Source organism: Felis catus, chromosome A3 (assembly GCF_018350175.1).
Source record: "Felis catus isolate Fca126 chromosome A3, F.catus_Fca126_mat1.0, whole genome shotgun sequence".
Lineage (NCBI taxonomy): Eukaryota > Metazoa > Chordata > Mammalia > Carnivora > Felidae > Felis > Felis catus.
The window spans coordinates 102,189,622-102,210,549 of NC_058370.1; the positions used below are offsets into that span (position 1 = coordinate 102,189,622).

The 20,928-nt window shown below is 49.2% G+C and overlaps 1 protein-coding gene across 3 annotated transcripts in view; it reads right to left on the reverse strand.

Annotated features, from left to right (window-relative positions):
• Nucleotides 1-10,609, reverse strand: part of PSD4 (pleckstrin and Sec7 domain containing 4) — a 35,185-nt gene extending 24,576 nt beyond the window's left edge. Inside the window, exons 1-3 of one of the 3 annotated variants that reach the window (XM_023251871.2) lie at nt 10,458-10,609; nt 9,343-9,487; nt 7,725-7,783 (exon numbers count right to left, since the gene is read on the reverse strand). The gene's annotated coding sequence lies outside the window, so the exon portion shown is untranslated. The remainder of the gene's footprint in view (nt 1-7,724; nt 7,784-9,342; nt 9,488-10,457) is intronic. The other 2 variants (XM_023251870.2, XM_023251872.2) reach the window with 2 other exon arrangements.
• Nucleotides 10,610-20,928: the final 10,319 nt, after the last annotated feature.

The window sequence follows — 20,928 nt, forward strand, 5'->3', positions numbered from 1 at the left end:
CCCGGGCCTCCAGCCTCACAGGGCCTCTCTGAAATGTGGCCCCGGCCAGCCAGCGCCCCTTCCTCCAGTGGTCCCAATGTGACAAGCTGCTGACCCCTCAGGAATAATACACAGACTCTGTCCTCAGGGAGCTTCCAATCTAGTGATAGAAACAGAAAATAAACAAGTGGCCTAAGTAATCAACACATGATTGTAAGTGGTGATGGATGCCGAGGAAGGAAGGAGTGGGGAGCAAGGGGGGGACGACAGCAGGGACAGCGGCAGGAGACCAGAAACGCTCATGGGGGCCATTATCCCCTGGTAAAGAAAAACCAGCCCGTCTAATTCCTTGCCTGAGACTGGAAAGTTCTCCGTGAGTTAAGGGGACGGAAAGCAAGGCAGCCAGCTGGTCACCTGGCTGAGGGGATGGTGGGAGAAGATGAGGCTGGTGCGGCAGGACCAGGTCCCACAGGGTTCCCAGTGGTCAGCCAGTGTGCATGCTAAGTGGAGAAATGACAGGCCAGGGGGCACTGCCAGACTGGTTTTTAAGATCATCTGCTGTTGCATGGGCACTAGACAGTCAAGGGCTCACCGACAACAGGGAGACCACCGGGGGCTCCCACGGTCCAGGGGAGGCAGGTCAGTGGCTTGGAGGGCACTGCCAAGTCAGGGGCAAGTTCTAAATAGATTGCTGGCTAGAGCACCTGGACAGGTGCAAATGGCACTTTCAGAAATGGCACAATCGGGGAGATGAAGCTTTGGGGAGAAAATCCAGAGTTTGCTTTTTAAAATATCAGGTGTAAGACACCTGTGAAACTCAAGCAAGCAACTGAAACCATGCCTGGAGGGGACGGGAAGGGAGGACTGGGCTGCAGAAGTGAGCCACGTGTGAGCAGCAGGAAGGGGCCCCTCTGGGGGCTGACGGAGCTTTAACAGGGACAAGTAGGCAAAGGACAGTGAGAGGGGGCACCAAGGAGGGGACAGAAACATGAGAGTGTGTCATCACAGAAGATAAGGAAGGAGATAACTTTAGAAGGAGGAAGTGGTCAGCTATGTCAAATGCCACTAGAAGGTCTAGGACGGTAAGGTAGGAGCACAATGACCATGAAACGTGGCCACACGGAGGTTATAGACAAGCAGGGGTTGGGGGAGCAGGGGGCTCGATGGGGGTCGAAGCCAGGTGGCCGTAAAGTGAGGACTGATTAGGAGGTGAGGACCTGGGGTGGGCCTCCTGCACCCCGAGTCTGGGCCTGCCCCCTGCAGTCCAGCCCCTCCGCCACCCCAGTGATCCTGGCACACACACGGTTCCCCGTGGCTGCAACGCCGCTGGTCAGGTGGGGCGCCAGCGATCTGCCTCCTCTATGTGTTTATGAGTCCACACGTTCCCTGTGATGTGACCTTGTCAAGGGCAAGGACCACCCATTCACCTCCAGAGCACCCCAGGGCTACCTGTCATCTCCTCCTTAATCACTTCAGGACAACGCTGCCACAGGGGACGGAATCTGCCCCTCCCTTTCCTCCCAGGGGGCTGGTGTGTGCAAGGGGCGTGCCTCTGGGGGTGTGGGATGTTCCTGCTCACAGCTATCTCCAAGAACAGACTCCCTGACTGTAGCAGCCACCAGCTCTGCTCCATCTCCTTCTCAAGGCTGCCAGGCGCAAAACTCCGGATGGGGGATCCCTGGGTACAGCCCAGGAGGGCACTGGCTCTATGGCCGTGTGGCTCCGATGAGGGCAGGCGGAAGGAAACGGGTTCCTGGCCCCAAGCCCCTGCCAGCGGGAGCTTCGATCTGCAACCCCTCCCCGTGCCTGGGGATCCCTACCCAGCCCACCGCCCCCATCCCCAGGGCCCAGAGGACGCCGGCCTCCTGACCTGACCACAGCCCTTGGGCACGCAGCCTTGCCAGGCAGCCCCTTCCTGCCTCCTTCGAGGTGAGTGACTTCCTGTTTGCCGGCAGAGGAAGCTGCTCGGCACAGGTAGGGAGGTGGCAGCTTACAAGCTGAGCGCAGATGAGGGAATGGGGCCCACCTTCCAGGCAGGGGCTCTGGGGATTCCGGCACACAGCCTGCCCTCCTGAGAGGCTGTGAGAGGAGGGGGGCAGCAGGGAAGGGAATGGGCACCTGACTTATGACCGCCCCTCACCAAGGGCCCCCCTGTGCTGACATTCACCAGGCCCTTTACAAGCAGCACCTCCAATCCCCACGAGGCTGGGGTGGGGATGGGGTGTTATTATCCCCGTGCTGCCGAACACATGGGGACGCTGAGGGTCTGAGCGGTTACTCTGGCTGGATCTGAACCCCGGACTGCCAAACCCAAGCCAATCCGCTTTCTGCTACACCCCGTTACCATCTGCATACTGCAGGTGTCAAGGCGCTGGGCTTCTCTCCAAGCCAGCAGCGCTACTGAACTCTCTCTCCCAATTCAAAGCTTTTAGAAACTCCTGAGCTGCTACAGCTCACTCCCATCCTTCCGGGGGGGTTGGGGGGAGGGGCGTGCACCAGCTACTGGGCAGGGTGAGAGCAGAAACCAGGAGCACCTCAGTGGGCTCCTGCGTGCCTGCCTGCGTTACAAACTTCTGTCCTTTAGGGAGGCCTGGGAGTAAGCCACACGCTCCTTCCTCCCGTAAAGGCCCTATTCCCTCGGCTCTCCAGCCTCCACAAGCCTGGGGCCTCAGTGAGTGTAGACAGGACACCTGCCTCCCTCGACATTCCTCTGGCAGGTTAGATGGTTATAGTTGCACTGGCCCACATGACTATGGGTCCCCTGGGGATCTGAGCGGAGAGCTGGGGGGGCAGAGTGGGGTGAGGGCTTCCCTCCCTAATGCCTGTAGTTCTCGAATGCGAGGGAGACGTCTCTTAGAGGCAGGGCAATGAGGAAAGGGAGTCTGGTCCAGCGGTGAACGCTACCACCAACCTCCCAACACAGATGTGGGCACCAGTGCTGCCCCTGGTTTCCTGACAAAGGGCAGGAAGTGATGATGACAAGCTTCTACCTCTTGGACTTGGTTGCCCAATCCTGTGGTAAGCACAGGAGCCTTGGGAGGCTGACCCTACGTGCTTGGACAGCCGCCCAGGCCACAGCTCCCTGGCTCTCTTCTTCCTTGGGACCAAAGTCTGGCCCCGGACTCTGTCTTCCAAGGCTCCTCTCCTCGGCTCCCTCCCAACTCTGGGCTCGTAGACTGGCACCTTCCTTGCAGCCACTTGTCACGGGTCTGCCCTCCTTAGGTAAGCAGTGAGTGGGATTCTAGCTAGTCACCTCCGTCTCCAAGCCCCCTTGGCACCCAGCAGATACTCACAAACATCTGCTCCGGTACAGGGATAGGCAGTTCTTTCTAACGGCAAAAATGCTCCCAAACTCAACACCCACGATTGGGAATTGGATAATTGATTATGGTAGAGCCCAGAGCCATATGGTGAACCTCGGCCACCCTTAACCATCTTATGTTTAGAGAATATTTAATGCAGGGGAATTAAATAAGATGCCCATGGCATATTATTAAGAAAACCAGTTATATATTCCTGATGATCTCAAGTCTTGAGACCGTGTGTATTTAGGCCACAGAATACCAAAACATGGGTTGGCAGCGGCTTTCTGTGTGTGGCAACAGTACACAGGATTTTAAGCTCTTCACGCTTTTTCTGGCACGTATCTAATTTTTAAAAAATATGTGTTGTGTTTACCATCAGCAAAAATAACGAAGGTACTAGACAATTAAATACACTGAATTAAATAATGATTGAATATTTCTGCACACTTTAAAGACCGGGAGGTTCTTTGCCAACCTCATCCCTCCTTTCCAGGGGAGGCGGGAACTAGGGCACAGTGGGGAGGCCCATGATGGTGTCTACTGTATTTGACCCCTCACTGTCACCACACCCTGAGTGGCTGCCAGTGGGACCTCTCTGCTGCCGGTGTGGGGACCTGCTTGGAATTCCAGAGTTGCTATGAGGATTGTTTAAAGGTGAAGACATCTGAGGTCTGACAGGTGCTAAAAGAAGTCTTCTCAGAGCTCCCCTTACCTGACTGGAAGCAACAACTTCTGGAAAATAAGGGAGCCATAAATTCCTTCTTTTGGGAAAATAAAAACTTTCCCAAATCCCTTCTCTAGGAAAGATTACGGCCCCCGAAGGAGACTGAAAGACCACCCACACCCTAGAGACGGACATTATCACAAACTTTCTCATCCCTCATTTGTTCTAAAACCCATTTGTCTTTCTAAAGAAACCTATTTGTTCTTCCCACAGAAGCCTTTTTCTCCTTGCCTCCCTGTTCCTAAGTTAGGTGTGCAAGCTTTTAACCACTTAACAAGCCCCCTACTTCTTTGGTTGGCTTTCCTGGGCATGGCAATAAGCCTCTGTATACTGTTTTGTTTTAGAAAGTATTTCTAGAGAGAGAGGATCCCAAGCAGGCTCCACGCTGTCAGCACAGAGCCCAACATGGGGCTCAGTCCATGAACCGTGAGATCATGACCTGAGCCAAAATCAAGAGTCTGAGGCTTAACTGACTGAGCCACCCAGGCGCCCAACCTCTTTCTACTGTTAATCTGTCTTTTGTCAGTTTAATTTGCCTGTCTCAGTGGCCTGAATCTAAACTGCTAGAGGACAAGTTTTTTTCCCCTCTCCTACAGGGCAAAGATTACCTACCTCCTCCATGACTCCATGAATCTAAGGCTGGGCTCGCTTAAGTAGGAGTGTGGTACACATAATGAACATTTTTAATAAATTTTATTTGAATACGCATTTAAAAAAATATAACTGATGCAACAGACATATGATTGCATAAGATATTATTTCTTAGGACCACATGGAAGCAAATAATGCCTACTGTATTTTCAAACTGTGTGTAGTCAAGGAAAAATATTAAAACAGTGAAGGTGGAAAACTCTTCTGTCAAAAATCATGACAAGATACGCAAAAGAGCAGACGCTGTGTGCCGCTGACTCTAACTTCTCAAGCATTTCTGTTGGAGAAAGAACTGGGAGTCTTCCTTATAACGCTAATTAGCCTTGATCAGTCATTAACTGCTGAATAGAAATTTAGGCTTACAATTAGCAGGAGCGCAAGGCTCTGGTGTTACACAAAACAGAGAACAGGTATGCTCTGACATCGTGAAGGAGGGTGAGAAAACTTAGAGCAAGGCATTCCCCGGGGCCACTGAAAGGTCCCGGATTTCCCTGGGGGTGCCCAGATTTAGCCCTGCCCATAGCAGCAAAGCCCTGGGCTTCTTGGTGCTCTTTCGATGCTAGGAGGGACCTCTCCATGCTCTATGCACACTTGCCTGCAGGGACAGAGGGGCAGCCTGGCATGGCAGCTTCACGTGGGAACAGCATGGGGGCCTCAGGGCTCATCCCTGGGAAGAGAGAGCCCACAGACCTGCGCCGCCTGAGGCCGTCTCCCTCCTGTCTGCCTCTGTGCGTCTATGCCTCCTCCAAGGCTGCACTGGGAGACATCGGGGAGGCAGGGCCTCCTACCTCACCCAGGTTCCCATGCTGAGAGAAGGCCTTCCTAAAGTCGTGGAGTCAGCAAAGGGAGAGTTCGAGAGTGCACCCAGCCTCCTAGTCTGGCTCAGCCTGTCCATCCACTTCTCCCAGAGTGCCTGCCCCAGGCTCTGCTCTGCCCGGGCCTCTCTTGCCCGGGGTGACCTCACTCACTGAAGCCCAGAGTCCTAACTGCCAGCAGGAATCCTCTACTGGATGAGCAGGGCTTCGATTTAGTGGCAGGCCCAACAGTGCGTCCATGTGCCCATGAATATGCCTTCCCATCTCTGTGCCCAGGCCTGCCCCTCCTGGGTCCTGTCTGTGGCATCACATCCACCTGGTTTCTCAGGTTAACGGCCCTGACACCAGCCCAGACCCTTCCTGACCCCGGTACCCAGTTCTGCTGCTTCTCCCTCTCCGGCAGGTGCCACTGCTCCCCACTCCACCACCAGGAGAACCGCAGGGACCCCCTGCCCCTCAGGTTCTTGTGTACAAAAGGCCCCCGTCCTCCAGATCACTCCTGCCCTTGAAAATACTTCCTGCTGACCTCCGCCCATGGTGCCATCGGGCAAGGTCCAATACCGGCGTTTGAGACCCCCAGCCTCTCCCAGGGCCACACATCCACAGCCTGAAGCACCACCTGAATGTTCTGCCTGAATGTTCCTGGTACTTCTGTGCACCGCAGTGCCCTCACGCTGTGTTCTTGGTCATCTCTGTTCCCTTCCCCACTCTCCTTTCCATCTCTCAAATCTTCCTCCTCCCCTGAGGCTATCCCCATAATAGCATTTCTCAATCTCTGTGGACCAAGCCACTAAGAATTAACTGTTAGGGGGTGCCTGGGTGGCCCAGTCAGTTGAGTGTCCGACTCCATTTTGGCTGGGGTCATGAACCCAGGGTTGTGAGATCAAGACCCAAGTCGGGCTCCACGCTCAGCTTGGGATTTTCTCTGTCCCTCTGACCTTCTCCCCTGCTCAAGCTCTCTCCCTCTCTCTCTCTAAAATAAACAAAAATAAACAAACAAATAAATAAATAAAATATGAAAGAATCATCTATTAGGAAAATTCAATAATCCCAGCCAGGGAACACAGCCCAGTAATCAGGGCAACGAACCGAGGTTCACACAGCAGTCAGATCAATCTTTTTTTTTTTTTTTAATTTTTTTTTTTAGTGTGTATTTATTTTTGAGACAGAGAGAGACAGAGCATGAACGGGGGAGGGTCAGAGAGAGAGGGAGACACAGAATCGGAAGCAGGCTCCAGGCTCTGAGCTGTCAGCACAGAGCCTGATGCGGGGCTCAAACTCAGGGACCGCAAGATCATGACCTGAGCCGAAGTCGGAGGCTTAACTGACTGAGCCACCCAGGCGCCCCCAGGTCAATCTTTTTAAAAAACAGCGTCAGGTTTCAAAAGTAAGAAGATCATGATTTGTAGCACAATACAATTTATGTGGTTTAAAATACATGCATATATAAATCAACGTCATATATTTCTCTAGAATACATCCAGATCCCGGGATAAACGTACCATACATCTATCAGAATGGCCGCTGTTTACAAGCAGGGTAGGTAGGGGAAGACAGTGAGGGGCAGTCGGTGAGACTAGACAGGAGCGATGAAGAAATCATAAGACCCCTTCTAATGCAATCAAAACAACAACAGAAGGACGAAAATCCAATTTAAACCATAGGCCAAGGACGTGAACAGTTCACAGAGACAAACAGCGAAAAACAGATGAGACTCCTACCACCACTCGCTATGCATACTTATTAAAACTACAACGTGATGCCAGTTTCGTTGTTGTTTTTTTTTTAATCTGTCACATTGGCAAGAACAGCGAGATGATAACACACCAAGCTGGCAGAGCGGCGGGAAAACCAAGCTGTCTCGGAAGCCCTCGGTCATACTGTGTGTGTCTGCAAAGCAGGCTGGCACCATCAACAGAAATCTAAACTACGCATGGCTTTCAAATCAGTCATTCTGTGCTCATGACCTTCTCCTATCATCACAGAAGTGAGCGGGTATGTAGGGACACGTACGCTTCACACGTTGTTGTCTGGCATGGCAAGCAAAGAAACAAAAATGAGAACAACCTAGAAGCCATAGAGGACTGGCTAGATGAATATGGCACATCCATTCAGTGAGACATTACACATTTATTTAAAAAGCATGAGGTACATCCCTACGTCCTGAATCAGAACAAGTATCTTAGAAGAGAGAAAGTGCAGAACCGAGTATTAGTACTATTTGCATAAAAAAAGAGAAGTTACACATACTTGTAGGCTCCTTTACGAACAGAATGTATCTCTCTGGAAGTAGTCTCAAGAAACTGCCTCTGAAGAGGAAAATAGAGGATCAGAGCACAGGAGGGGGAGGGAGATTTTTCACCGTGCACCTTAAGCGCGGTTTGAATTAACATTTATAAAAAGTTTTAACACATGCAAGCCGTGCCTTTAAAAATACTTTCTAAAAGAATTGTAACCCTTGTAAATATTATCTTAAAAATAACAAAAGATGGGGCACCTGGGTGGCTCAGTCGGTTAAGCGCCCGACTTCCACTCAGGTCATGATCTCGAAGTTCCGGAGTTGGAGCCCCACGTGGGGCTCTGTGCTGACAGCTCAGAGCCTGGAGCCTGTTTCAGATTCTGTGTCTCCCTCTCTCTCTGCCCCTCCCATGCTCATGCTCATGCTCTGTCTATGTCTCTCAATAATAAATAAACATTTAAAAATATTATAAATAAATAAATGTCACTGATTATATACTGTTTTCCTTTTAAACCTATTGAGATCACCTAATTAAAGAATGAAAGATTACTGGAATCTTCCTAGAAGGCAAATTTTTTCTCCCTATATCCAGTTTCCAGAGTCTTTACTGATTTGAAAAACTTGGGATCTGCCTCCCACTTTAGCTCTCTTAGTGTGGGCCCGTGATGATTTTTTTTTTAGGCAGATATTGGGCGTAAGAACAGCAAGCAATGCCTCTCCCGCCAAAAGACACACTCTCCATGTCTGGGGATCACCTGTTCTGCTCAGTGTAAACCACCAGCCTTGACCCTGGGTTTGCTGGGGAGCCTATGAATCTTCCTGCCACAGCAGCCAGGAGGCATCATCTCCTTCCTGGATGCCTCTGCTCCTCAGGCTGAGCCCCCATTTCAGAGAGCCTCTGGAATGCCTGCTGGCCTTCCAGAGCCACACTGGCCTCCTTCCCGCTCCTCCAGCATGGTCAGTATGCCCAGCATGTTCAAGCCTTACTTATGCCTCAGGGCCTTTGCACTCGCTCTTCCCTCTGCCTGCAATGTTCTTCCCTCAGATAGTCCCATAACTATGTCTTATCTACATGCAGGTCTCCACTCCAATTTCATCTTCTCTGTACAGCTTGTCCTGACCACTCTGTTGAACACAACAGCCCCAACATCTTCTTCAACCCCTTAAGTTGCTCTGCTTTCTCTTCATAGCGTTTCTAGACAAGACACTCAGATCGCTGTTATTGTTGTTTACTGTCCCTTTCTCCCCACCAGAAAATAAGCTCTGTGATAAGAAAGACTGTATTGTTCACTGATGTAGCCTTAACACCTGGAATAGTGCCTGGAACATATTGTAAGGAATTGCTGAATGAACAAATGAGCGAGCCAGCCAACAGAGCACGTGTTCTAGGGAAGCTTCAATATAAGCCATCCCCTCCCCAAGTATACTCTGAGGGCTCCAGAGAGGAGCTACTCACTACCCATCTGCCGCTCACTGACCCCCTCATAGGCAGCTCACAAGTCCCTGCTCATGGAAACGGAGGACATCCTATCCTGAGCCCCCAGAGTTTGCGGGCCTGAAAATGGTACCACCCTCCCACGACATTCAGAAAGCTAGTTCCTTGTCTAGCTAGCGGCCAATTGCTCTTACCTGTCTCACCACCATGCTCATCAACCAGCCAGGTTCTTTCGTTTTCAGGTATTTATCAGTCTCTGAAATAACGTGATTCACCTGCTCCTCTCTCCGACAACTCCTATTTCCAATGCCTGATTGGTAGTGGGCACTCACTAAATATCTGTGGAATGAATGAATCTGTTGAATGAATGAATGACTCTTCTTCATAGGCCCCACATAGAGAATATACAAGGTCTGAAAGAAAAGAATGAATCACTCAGCCCTATCCGCCCCGTCTAACCTTGACCTTGGTGTATTTCTTATGCAGAGGGACTCATAGACATTCAATTAGTTGCTAATTACATTCAATCAGCTCTGGGCTGGGGAAAGGGCTGGGCTAATGAGGTTCTAGGGCAGGTGGAGCCCCAAGTTGCTCAGGTCCTCACTTTGAGGCCGGCCTCCTGACCTAGACATGCAGGCCACAGACACAGGGGTCTGGGTGAGCACACTGACCAGAGCAGCAAAATCCATCTTGCAGCATGGAAAAAACCAGGAAAGAACACCCAATCCTGGCTCCATCGTCCTGCCAAAAGGACTAAATTCTAGACCAGAAAGGAACCGAGCGGGGATGTGAGTTTGTCAGCTGAGCAGACACTGTTTACCTTTCCAGAAATCTCTGATGTTTTCTGGCCAGACACCCAGAAGGGTTAGGAGAGGGGCCGGCATCCAAGGGGGCAGGGAGGAGGTCTGAGGTCACTGGAGGCACAGGGCAATAGAGATTAGCAGTAAAGCCCTCGTGTCACCCAGTTTTAATAGTGGAGCCAGATCCACGCAGCCCCTCTGGAGGAGCCTGGGGAGCCACCGCATGGCAGGCCCGGGCAGACTGTCCCAGTGGGGCACAGTCGCCACTGTGTGCCATCCCTGTCACCAGATCAGGTTGGATTCTGAGAGCCCGCCCCCGCACCCCGCGCTCACTGTCCACCCTCCTGCGGCCTGTTCCCGCTCTTCCGGTCCGCAGACCCCCGGTGACCTCAGCGCAAGTCCCCACAGCCCCGCGCAGGTGCTCCCCGGCTCGGCGCCCCGTGTCGCGCACACTGTCGCTGTCGAGGGCGGCGGGGCCGCCCCCGCCCGGCCTCCCCACGTGCCCTTACCCACTTCCCGCCGGGCTCCTGCTCCGGCCTCTCCCGCCGGCCCGGCTGCCCCATGGCCCGGCGCCCAGGCGCGGGCCGGGACCGCGAGGGCTGCGGGCGGTGACTGCGCGGGGCCGGGCGCGTCCAGCTCGGGCGCTCGCGGGAGGGACTGGGTTTCCGGGAGGGAGGGCGGCGGCGCGGGCAGGGAGGGGCGGGCTGGGGGCGAAGCCGTCCGACTGGTCTGACGGCGGCGGCGCGGGCTACGCCGCCCGCCTGCGCTCTCCGGGGCTGAGCTGCCCGCGGCGGAGCCCTCCGCTCCGTCTCTGGGCCCAGAAACCGGAAACTGAGGCCAGACCCAGATGTGCGCACGCCTCGAGCTGGGCGCTGCTCTGAAATTCCTGCAAACTCACTGCTTGTGTGTATTTCACAGGGCAGGAAAAAACGGTCTGAGTGGAGTCCAGAATTTCAGCTGTGACTGTCCACTTACAGAGAACTTCTGCTCGCTGGTTTGGGAATTGGTGGCATGATGGCAACTAGTTGTGTTTTGAAACGAGCATATTTTAGCAAACACATCCTCAGACATAAGTTGACATTGGCAAGAAGCTTCTATTTTCCAGGATCCCAGTTCATGGCACGATCTAGTTTCTATTTCTGTAGCCATTAAGGCGCCATATGTGAAAGTCTGAGTTAAGTGATTCTATTCTTCCAACATAGCCTGTGATATCTTAACTCTCGTAGAGATTGGCGACCTGGAGAAACTGCCTCTTTATCTGATGCTGCCTAAAACGGAGCTGACCAGGATCTCCACGAGGAACAACAGCTAATGTATACTGTGTTAACTAGAGAGCAGTAGCTCTCTACCTGTTTTAACACATGTAATCCTTGCAACTCCCCTATGAGGTAGGAAACTTTTCACTTAATGAGGAAACTGAGGTTAAGTAACCTGCCCAAGTCAGAAGGACCCAGGGTCCATGCTCTACATTATCATGCAAGGCTGATGCTTTGGTGCTTTTTAGAGGGGGCCTGATGCCAGGTCAGCAATCCTACAACTTATTAATTCTTTTGTTCACTCTACAAACTTTCACCGCATACCTGCTGCGTGTATGTCAGGAATTGACAAGGCACTCTGGGCTAGAAGGATGAAGACTGACCATATAGACTGGGTATAAAACAATCACTAAATTTCATTAGGTCAACCCATATAGATGGTATCTTCTCGATCGCAACGGAATTAATTTACAAATCGACAGCAGTATTTTATCTAGAAAATGCCACGTCAAGCAAGACACCTCCAAACAACTCATGGGTCAAAGAAGACATCACAGGGAAAATTAGGAAACACTTCAAACCAAAATGGCATAAAGACAGACAAACAGATTAATGTAGCAGAATTAGACTGTCTAAATATAGATCCTCACATATATGATCAATTGGCACCTCCGGACAAAGGCATCCAGGTAATTCAATGGAGAAAGAAAAGTCTTTCCACAAATTGTTCTGGGACATCTAGAAATCCCTATGATAAAAAATGAACCTTGGGACTTGTATCTAGAGTAAACAATAACAAAAAGACAACCCAACTAAAAAATGGGCAAAGGGTCTGAATAAACATTTCTCCAAAGAAAGATACACAAATGGCTAATCAGCATACAAAAAAAAAAGATGTTCAACATCATTAGCCATCAGAGAAATGCAAATCAAAACCACCATGAGAGACTACTTCACACATTAGGTTGACTATAATAAAAAAGACAAGTATGGGGTGCCTGGGTGGCTCAGTCAGTTAAGCGGCCTACTTTCGGCTCAGGTCATGATCTCGCGGTCTGTGAGTTCAAGCCCCGCGTCAGGCTCTGTGCTGACAGCTCGGAGCCTGGAGCCTGGAGCCTGTTTCAGATTCTGTGTCTCCCTCTCTCTGACCCTCCCCCGTTCATGCTCTGTCTCTCTCTGTCTCAAAAATAAATAAACATTAAAAAAAAAATTAAAAAAAAAAAGACAGGTATGGAAACCAATTTGACAATAAATTTCATATATTGGGAAAAAAAGGTAATCTCTGTTGGTGAGACTGTAGAGAAACTAGAACCCTTATATACTGCTTGTGGGATTATAAAATGATCTAGCAGCTTTGGAAAACAGTTGGGCAGTCCCTCAAAGGTTAGAACTAGAAGTACCATATTACCTAGCAATTATGCTTTTTGGTTTACACCCAAGAAAAGTGAAAATATATCCCCATACAAAAATTTGTACAGGAATGTTTATAGCAACATTATTCATAGTCGCCAAAAGTAGAGCGACTTGTCACATGTCAATCAACTGATGAAGGAATAAACCAAATGCAGTATATACATACAGTGGAATATCAGTCAGCCCATCAGATATGTGATACGACAATATGGATTAATTTCAGAAGCATTTTGCTAAGTGAAAGAACTCTGTCACGGAAGACCACACATTGCATGATGCCATTCATATAAAATGCTCAGAATAGGCAAATCCATAGATTCTTGGTTGCCTAGGACTAGGGAAAAGGGGAAACGGTAAGTCACTGGTAAAAATATGGGGTTTGTGTCTGGGGTACAGAAAAGGATGAAAATCATTGTGGCGATAGTTGCACAGTGCTACACAAATGCTTATGTTAGAGTTCTCCGGAGAAGTAGAGCCAACAGGGTATAGAGAGAGACTTACATGAAAGAGGAGGTTTATTATAGGAATTGGCTCCTGATCCTCCATCTAGAGGCTGGAGAACCAGGAACATGGTTGGTGTAAGCCCCAGTCTGAGTCTAAAGGCCAGGGGAGCTGATATGTAAGGGCAGGAGAAGAAGACGGATATCCCAGGCCAAGCAAAGAGAGCAAATTCACCCCTCCTCTGCCATTATGGTTTTTCTCAATGGATTGGATGATGTCCACCAGCATTGGTGAGGGCGATCTTTTTTACTTAGTCTACCGATTTAATGCTAACATCTTCCAGAAACTCCCTGACAGACACACCCCAAAATAATGTTTTACCAGCTACCTGGGCATCTCTTAGCTCTGCCAACACATAAAGTTAACCATCCCAGTACTAAAAACCATTGGATTGTACGCTTTAAAGGTTGAATTGTATGCCATGTGAATGATGATATCTCAAAGCTATCACAAAAGAAAAAAAAAAAAAGAACCTTGTGCCTCAGTTCTCGTCACACATAAAAATTAACTCAAAATAGATCATAGACCTAATTATAAAAGCTGGATCTATAAAATATCTAGAAGAAAATAAGGAGATAATTCTTGCAGCTTTGTAAGAGGATTGCCAAGATTTCTTATAATAATAATTGGACTTAACTCTTTTTAAATTCTGTTCACCAAAATACCCTGTTAGGAAAATGAACAAGCAAATTCCAGATTGGGAGAAAATATCTGACGAAAGAATTGTATCTAGGTTAAATCAAGTGCCACAAATCAGCAATAAAAAGACACATCACTCAATTAAAATAAAGGCCAATAGATTTGAACAGACACTTTACACTGAAAGATAAACAAATGGCCAAAAACGCACATGAAATGATGCTCCATATCATTCGTGCTGAATAAAGCTACAATGAGATACCACATCACCCACCCCCAAAAAGAATGGCTAAAATTTGAATACTGATAATACCAATTATTGGCAAGGAAGTTAAACAACTGTCACTTTGCTGATGTAGAAAAAAGGTGCAACTTTTTCGGAAAGCAGTTTGGCCACTTCTTATAAAATGAAACACACATCTGCCATTGACCTCAGACATGCCACTCCTAGCAGTTTACTAAGAGAATGAAAAATAAGTGTCAGTGAGAAGACTTATCCAAAAGGATATTCACAACTGCTTCATTTATCAAATCAAAAACTGGAAACAACCCCAAAGTCCATGACTGAACAGTTGCGAACTATTCCTAAGTTGGAATAGGGCTCAGCAAATAGAAAGAAGTGATCTGATTGCCCACAACATGTGGATGAATCTCAAAAGCATTGCGTTGAGTGAGAAACCATGGTTGCAAAGCAGCGAGCGATTTTGTCATGAGAAAAAAAAAAATGAATGCTTGGAAAGGCATTGGGGGCAGATGGATCCTTTGCTCTGGGTGAAGAATGGCATCATTGGATTTTGCATTTGCAAAGCAGAAACCATCCTCCGAAGAGGAGGCTCTCTGGGCAGCGTGAGGAGGAGAGGCAGGACGGCATCTCTGCACATGGCTTCTGTAGGTTTCCTTCCCAAATCAGGATCAGACTTTGGGAAACTGGCTGCTGCTTCTTGGAAATGTGTGTCTCATCGGATCAAATGATCACAGACCAGGTTTTTCACCGGGAACGGAAGGGCCACTGAGCGCTTTTTGGAGAGACAAGTGCCATCTAGTGGTACAAGAGCTGGAGAAATAGATGTCCTTTCTCTGTCTCAGAACCCACTTGGGCACCATGGGAACTGGAGGCTCTGGGATTATCTAGAGAGATGGCCGTTCGTGTAGACATTGATGAATAGGGTGAGGAGGGAAGTAAGTGGTGACCAAATGAGTGAGGGCCCCTTACTGGGTCACTCCAGAAGTCCTGGGGTGGGGGTGGGGTGGCTTCATGTCACGGGGCAGTGAAGGGCTCAAGGGAAAGCTGGAATGGGATCCAGACCCGCAGATGGTGGGATTTGCTTCGTTTCTGTAGCCTAGAGACATCTGGAGACACTTGGGTTATAACATTATTATTATTTTTTTCAACGTTTATTTATTTTTGGGACAGAGAGAGACAGAGCATGAACGGGGGAGGGGCAGAGAGAGAGGGAGACACAGAATCGGAAACAGGCTCCAGGCTCTGAGCCATCAGCCCAGAGCCCGACGCGGGGCTCGAACTCACGGACCGCGAGATCGTGACCTGGCTGAAGTCGGACGCTTAACCGACTGCGCCACCCAGGCGCCCCGGGTTATAACATTATTAAAATGGTTTTCTACAGAGAGCTTTTATATGGAGTACGTTTACGTATGTTATTTAATCGTCAAAACGGCTCTGGGAAGTATGATCTTGCTTTTCCAAATGAATAAAATGATCTTCAAGAAGTGTAAGTAGCTTGTTCAGAATCCTCCGGCTATTCAATGGTGGAGCTGGACCTTATCCCCGAGCCTTCTGGCTTCAAATCAGGGTTTTCTATCGATACACCACCTTCTCTACCAGCAAAGGGCCCACCTGGACACCAGCCCTCTGTGCCGCTGGCTCCCCTCCCCTCTGCTGACGGCAGTACACGTCCTCCTGACCACCTCAGAGAGGGCTAAACACAAGGACTTTCACCAGGTGGTTTGTTCTGGTCTGAAAGTTTGGAAGCCCTGGCTCAAGAATTTGATGTGAAACACAGCCATCAATCGAAAGTTCTGGCCCTCCTGGAGCACATGGGCCCTGTGCTTAGCAGAGCTCTTTGGGATGTGTTTGGAAATGCATAGGTGAGCTCTGGACCTACTTGGGGTGGAGGGAGGTCAGGAGATATAAGCTCCTTTACAGAGACAGCAACAGCAAGGTGTGCACTGGGGGCCAGCAGCTAGAGTGGTGGGGAATGGTCTTTAGGGAAAGAGAAGGGCCGAGAACAAGGCGCTAGACTGGACCTTGGGATCTTGCACTATGGGGTGGGGAAGCCAGCGGATGTTTAGGACGATGGCGTCTCCTAGTCAGTTCTCATTGTGGCTCACGCTGTCTCTGCTGGGACCCTTCTTTCACGATTCAAGCCTTTCTTTTTCTTCCCAGATGATTCCGTCACACCCCTGAGATTTTCGTGGCTCTCACAATAAGGACATAGAGATGCCCAGGTGTTATCCATGGGCCCCCATCTCTACCCCAGGAAAAGGCGTTGTTGTTTCACAACACTGCCCACAAGAAAGGAGACAAGGACTGGAATACAAATTTTAACCATGCAAAAATACTACCAATTATGCGTGTATATTTGAACTGGTTTTTAGTCCTGGCCAAGCTTGTGAGGGAGCACTCCGGGTATTGTCTCCAGCACCAGGAACTGACATAGAGTAGATGCTTGCTGAAGACTATTGAATTAATAATCGCGCACTGATGTGGGGAAATGTCCCTGCCTTAACGAAACTTAAAACGTAGTAGGGCAATAGATTAAATAAGCAAACAAGCAAAATATGGATCATGTCAGAGGCAATCATTGCCAGAAAGAAAAATAAAACAAGGTACAGAGATAGCAAGTAAGGGAGATACATGTGGCTTTGGGGGGTAGAATTCTACTTGAGATGGGCGGGGGGCGGGCAGAAAAGACCTGATAAGGTGCCGTTTGTGCAGAGGCCTCAGGGAAGAAGAGAAAACAAGCCGGGTAGAGTAGTCTAAGAAAAGGAAAGATAAATGGGAAGTGCCTATGAAATTAACACACTTCGGAATATGTTTGCAATGCATTTTCATCAGTTTCAGGTAAGTGGCTTAAGTGTTCTGGAGGTCACAAAATGCTGAGTCCCCGCCTTCAGGCGTTCAGGGGAGGGTTAAAACAGGCATACTTGGAAAGGCCTCATCGGTCCTATGCGGACCAGGGGTCTAAGCCCCAGTCTCTTGCGGAGGTTTCAAGAGAGTGGGTTACTGAGGGTTACACATAGGTTACACGTGGTCCTCCGTGGCTTCACGGAAAATGTTGCCCAGGAACCTGGATATGAAGGTTGACTAGGAATTCGGTGGTGTTGAGGAAGAGAGTATGTGCCTCAAAATGGGACATGGGGTGCTGACCGGGTAAGCTTCTGAGTTTCTAAGGTCTGTTCATGCCTTAGGACAGAGACTATGGTCCTTTCCGTGACCGGCCAGGCCCGGCAGGATCTAGCCCCTGCCTACCTCCCCCCGTCCCTGGGCTTCAGCCACAGGCCTTCGGTGAAAGGAAAGAAAACTTCCATGACTAATAAAGAATGGGGCCAAGGAGAAAAAAGAAGATGCCAGAGTGACTCCATCAAGACCCAAGGAAGAGGGTGCCTTGACTCTGAGAACAAGACATTCTCATCCCTTGGCAGGGAGACCCTCCGAGTGAAGGTGGAAGAACAGGTGCCACAGTTTAAGGTCACTGACCACTAAGATCAGTGACCTCTGCTGCTACCCCGGGTCATCTGACTCTGGGTCAGCTTTCCCTGGGGAGAGGATGAAGGCGGGGCTGTTCCCTCTATGGATCTGGATCCGTTCCTCACCGGCTTTTTTTGCTTACCTGTCTTTTGTTAGCTCCATTAGCCCCTTTCCGGCACAAAAAGAGTGTCAACAGGGGTCCTGTGTTGAGTTCTGGTGGGCTAGGTGGGTATCCTCCCCCCAGTGGGGCAGGGGCATGGTGGTTAATTCTACATGTGAGTCGATCATCCGATCATCCGGCCACCAGGCCCTCAGCTGGAAACAGAACCACAGGATGTGGATTTTCAAGCACATACAAGAAGACCTTTAGAATTTCCGAGTCTCACCCTTTGGAAAAACAGACATTTGTTGGATACTTATCAGGGTTCAGGCCCTCCATGTACTCTATGCAGCAAATAGTTCAAATTAGGACTGAACTACGGCTTGTTTGATAGGTTGAATGAGAATATACTTCCCTTGGCATGAAAACCCAGCTATTTCTTAGAGAGTTTTTGAGGAGTGGACCCTCACCAGCCTGAGCACATGAACTGAACTGATTATTTATCATCTCGAGGTTCCTTCCAGAGTGGAGATGGCAGGCAGGCATGTAGGATTATCTTCAGTGAAATGCTGACCTCTGGTGGACATTTTTTTAAACTCTTCTTTGGGTTGTTTTTTTATTTGGGTTTGTTGTTGTTGATGTTGTTGTTTTAACCCCCACATACTTTATTGAACAGAAGACCCAGAGGCAAAACGTTCTTTTGCAAGTTGAACGTCCCTCTATTTAGGCTCCCTCAGGTTTGCAGATAACACCCATATTTCACCATCTCCGAACTTTTTTGAGAGTTGGGTTCAATATCAAGCATGTTAAGATTTGCCACTATGATTAGGGATTTCACTTGTATGAAGAGAAAACACAAAATTATTTGGTTTCCCCAAGATTTCAAGAATTTTACCTCAATTTAACATCTCCTATTATGGCATAATTTATTCCAAAAAAAAAAAAAATGAAGTTTGAAGACGATCATAACCAGACTGAGAAGATAGAAAACCTACCTTCAACTCAAAATATAGTCAAAATAGGGGCACTTGGGTGGTTCAGTCGGTTGAGCGTCCCAACTCCTGATTTCGACTCAGGTCGTGATCCCAGGATTGTGGGATCAAGCCCCACATCAGGCTCTGTGCTGTGCATGGAACCTGCTTAGGATTCTCTCACTCTCTCCCTCTGCCCATCTCCCTGGTTCTCTCTCTCTCTGAAATATATATATATATATATATATATATATATATATACATATATATAGTCAAAATACAGTGCTGACTTGGTAAAGAGCCTTTCTCTGAAGTTAAGGACCATTTCTCCTTTGCATTTATAGATGCCACGAGGCAGGGTTCCTTCTGAGCAGCTGGGAAGACTTGAACTCAGGAGCCTTCTGGTCCAGAGGGTCTTGACCTGGGCGTGCCCCGACCACCCCCAAACCAGTCGCTGGAGGTGGGGTTGGGCATTGCCAGCATTTTTTTTGGTAAGGCTCCACAGGTGAGCCTAATGAGAACCACAGACCTAGTCTAATCCCCTCCACTTATAAGTGAGAACACTGAGGCCCAGAGAGGAGATGGCGCATGGCCAAGGTCACTCAGCCGGTTAGTTGGGAGATTCTGGCTAGACTCTGAAGGCCTTAAAGACTGGAGCCCTGTATATTCAGTTTCGAATTTTCGAATTAGCTGTTCTGCTCTGCTGCGGCCCTACAGGGCAGTCAGGCCTCAACGTGAAAAGGTCCCCTTCCTCTCAGATGCTTGTTCATCTTTCCTCCCTGTGCTCTGTACTCCACCGCCCCCACCGCCACCCCGAACCCCCCACCTCCCAGCCACCGGGACTGCCTCCTACTTGCACAAAACTGTCACTTAACAGGCTGCCCAGGCTGGCCTTTCCTGAGCCACGTCCCAGACCCTGTGTCACGTAAATGAGCCAACGGTGGCCTCTGCTCACTGGCCCCCAGGTAGTTGATTTCTTCACAGTAGCTGAGACCTATTAGCTTAAAAGCCCACCTGAGGCCTAACTCAAATGTTTCCACAACTAAGTGTTTTAAACATCACCCAAATAAGCACGTTTTTAGCCAGTGAGAGCCTGCTTGCTTTGCATATCCCACAAAACTGTTCCCAACATCTGCTAACCATGGATAAGCCCCAGGCCGTAAAGACCCCAAGCTGCTGATGTGCTTTGGAGCTCTCTGACCCAGAAGTTCCCCGCTGTGCTGCCGAGTGACATCACCCAGACACATGCGTCCCCTCTCCCCCAAGTCCCCATGCCTGCCTCTCTTCCTAAGAAGCAACTTACTACTGACTAGTCTCTGGACAGACTTCTCTGGAAGCACACCCGTCATAGAGTGGCTCAGTAAAAGCCCGTGTGTGCTGCCACCTTGTGGCCATTTCTTTCTCCGTGATGAGCTCCCAAATCCCTGGAACCCGCAACACCCTGGTCTTTTCCCTTTCTCTAGGCCTCTTTCAAAACTTCCCTGGCCTAAGTTCCCTGTCTTCCCAAATTTTCGGACCCGTGTAATACATTAATTCCAATGGATATATCAATGGCCAATTCGTTTATTCATCCACTATTTACTAGGCACCCGCTACATTCCAAGTGTTGATCTAGGTACTTAGGATACATCATCGAACAAAACAGATGAATATCCCTGGGTGGGTGGATGTTCTAGAAGGATGGAAAGGGCTTAAGGCTTTTCCTCCCTTAAAGAACACTTGAAGCCGGAGTAAGGAGATCTTAAGAGGGGAGTTTTTGGTGTCGTCAGTGAGCAAGTGGGAGAGATGTTGAGGGCATGGGTTGGGTTTATAATTATGAGAGTCAGTTTAACAGATATGCCTGAGTTTATATACCGCATAACTGCTGCGCTTTGAGGCTGATTTTTTTTTAAGTTTATTTATTTTGAGAGAGTATGTGGGAAGGAGGGGCAGAGAGAGAGGGAGAGAGAGACTCCAAAGCAGCCTCTTCCGCTGTCAGCACAGAGCCCAACTCGAGGCTTGATCTCATGAACCGTGAGACCATGACCTGAGCCGAAATCAAGAGTCAGACGCTTAACTGACTGAGCCACCCAGGCGCCCTGAAGCAGAACTTCTTAAACTTTAACTTGCATTGACTTACCTGGAGACCCGCTGAAGAAGAAGATCTTACGTCAGTAAGTCTGGCATGAGGCCTGGGACTCTGCATTTTAACTCCCAAATGCTGCTGCTGCCGATCTCTATACCACACTTAGAGCAACGAGGCTTTAAAGAAGATTCCCTTGAGCACTGACTCTTGGCAGAACTAATAATGGTAAGCACACCACCATGGTAATAGTGCAAAGACTGAACGCGAGAAGCCAGCCCTGCGCATTAGCAGTTACCTGCATTTAGAGATGAGGAAACTGAGGCTTC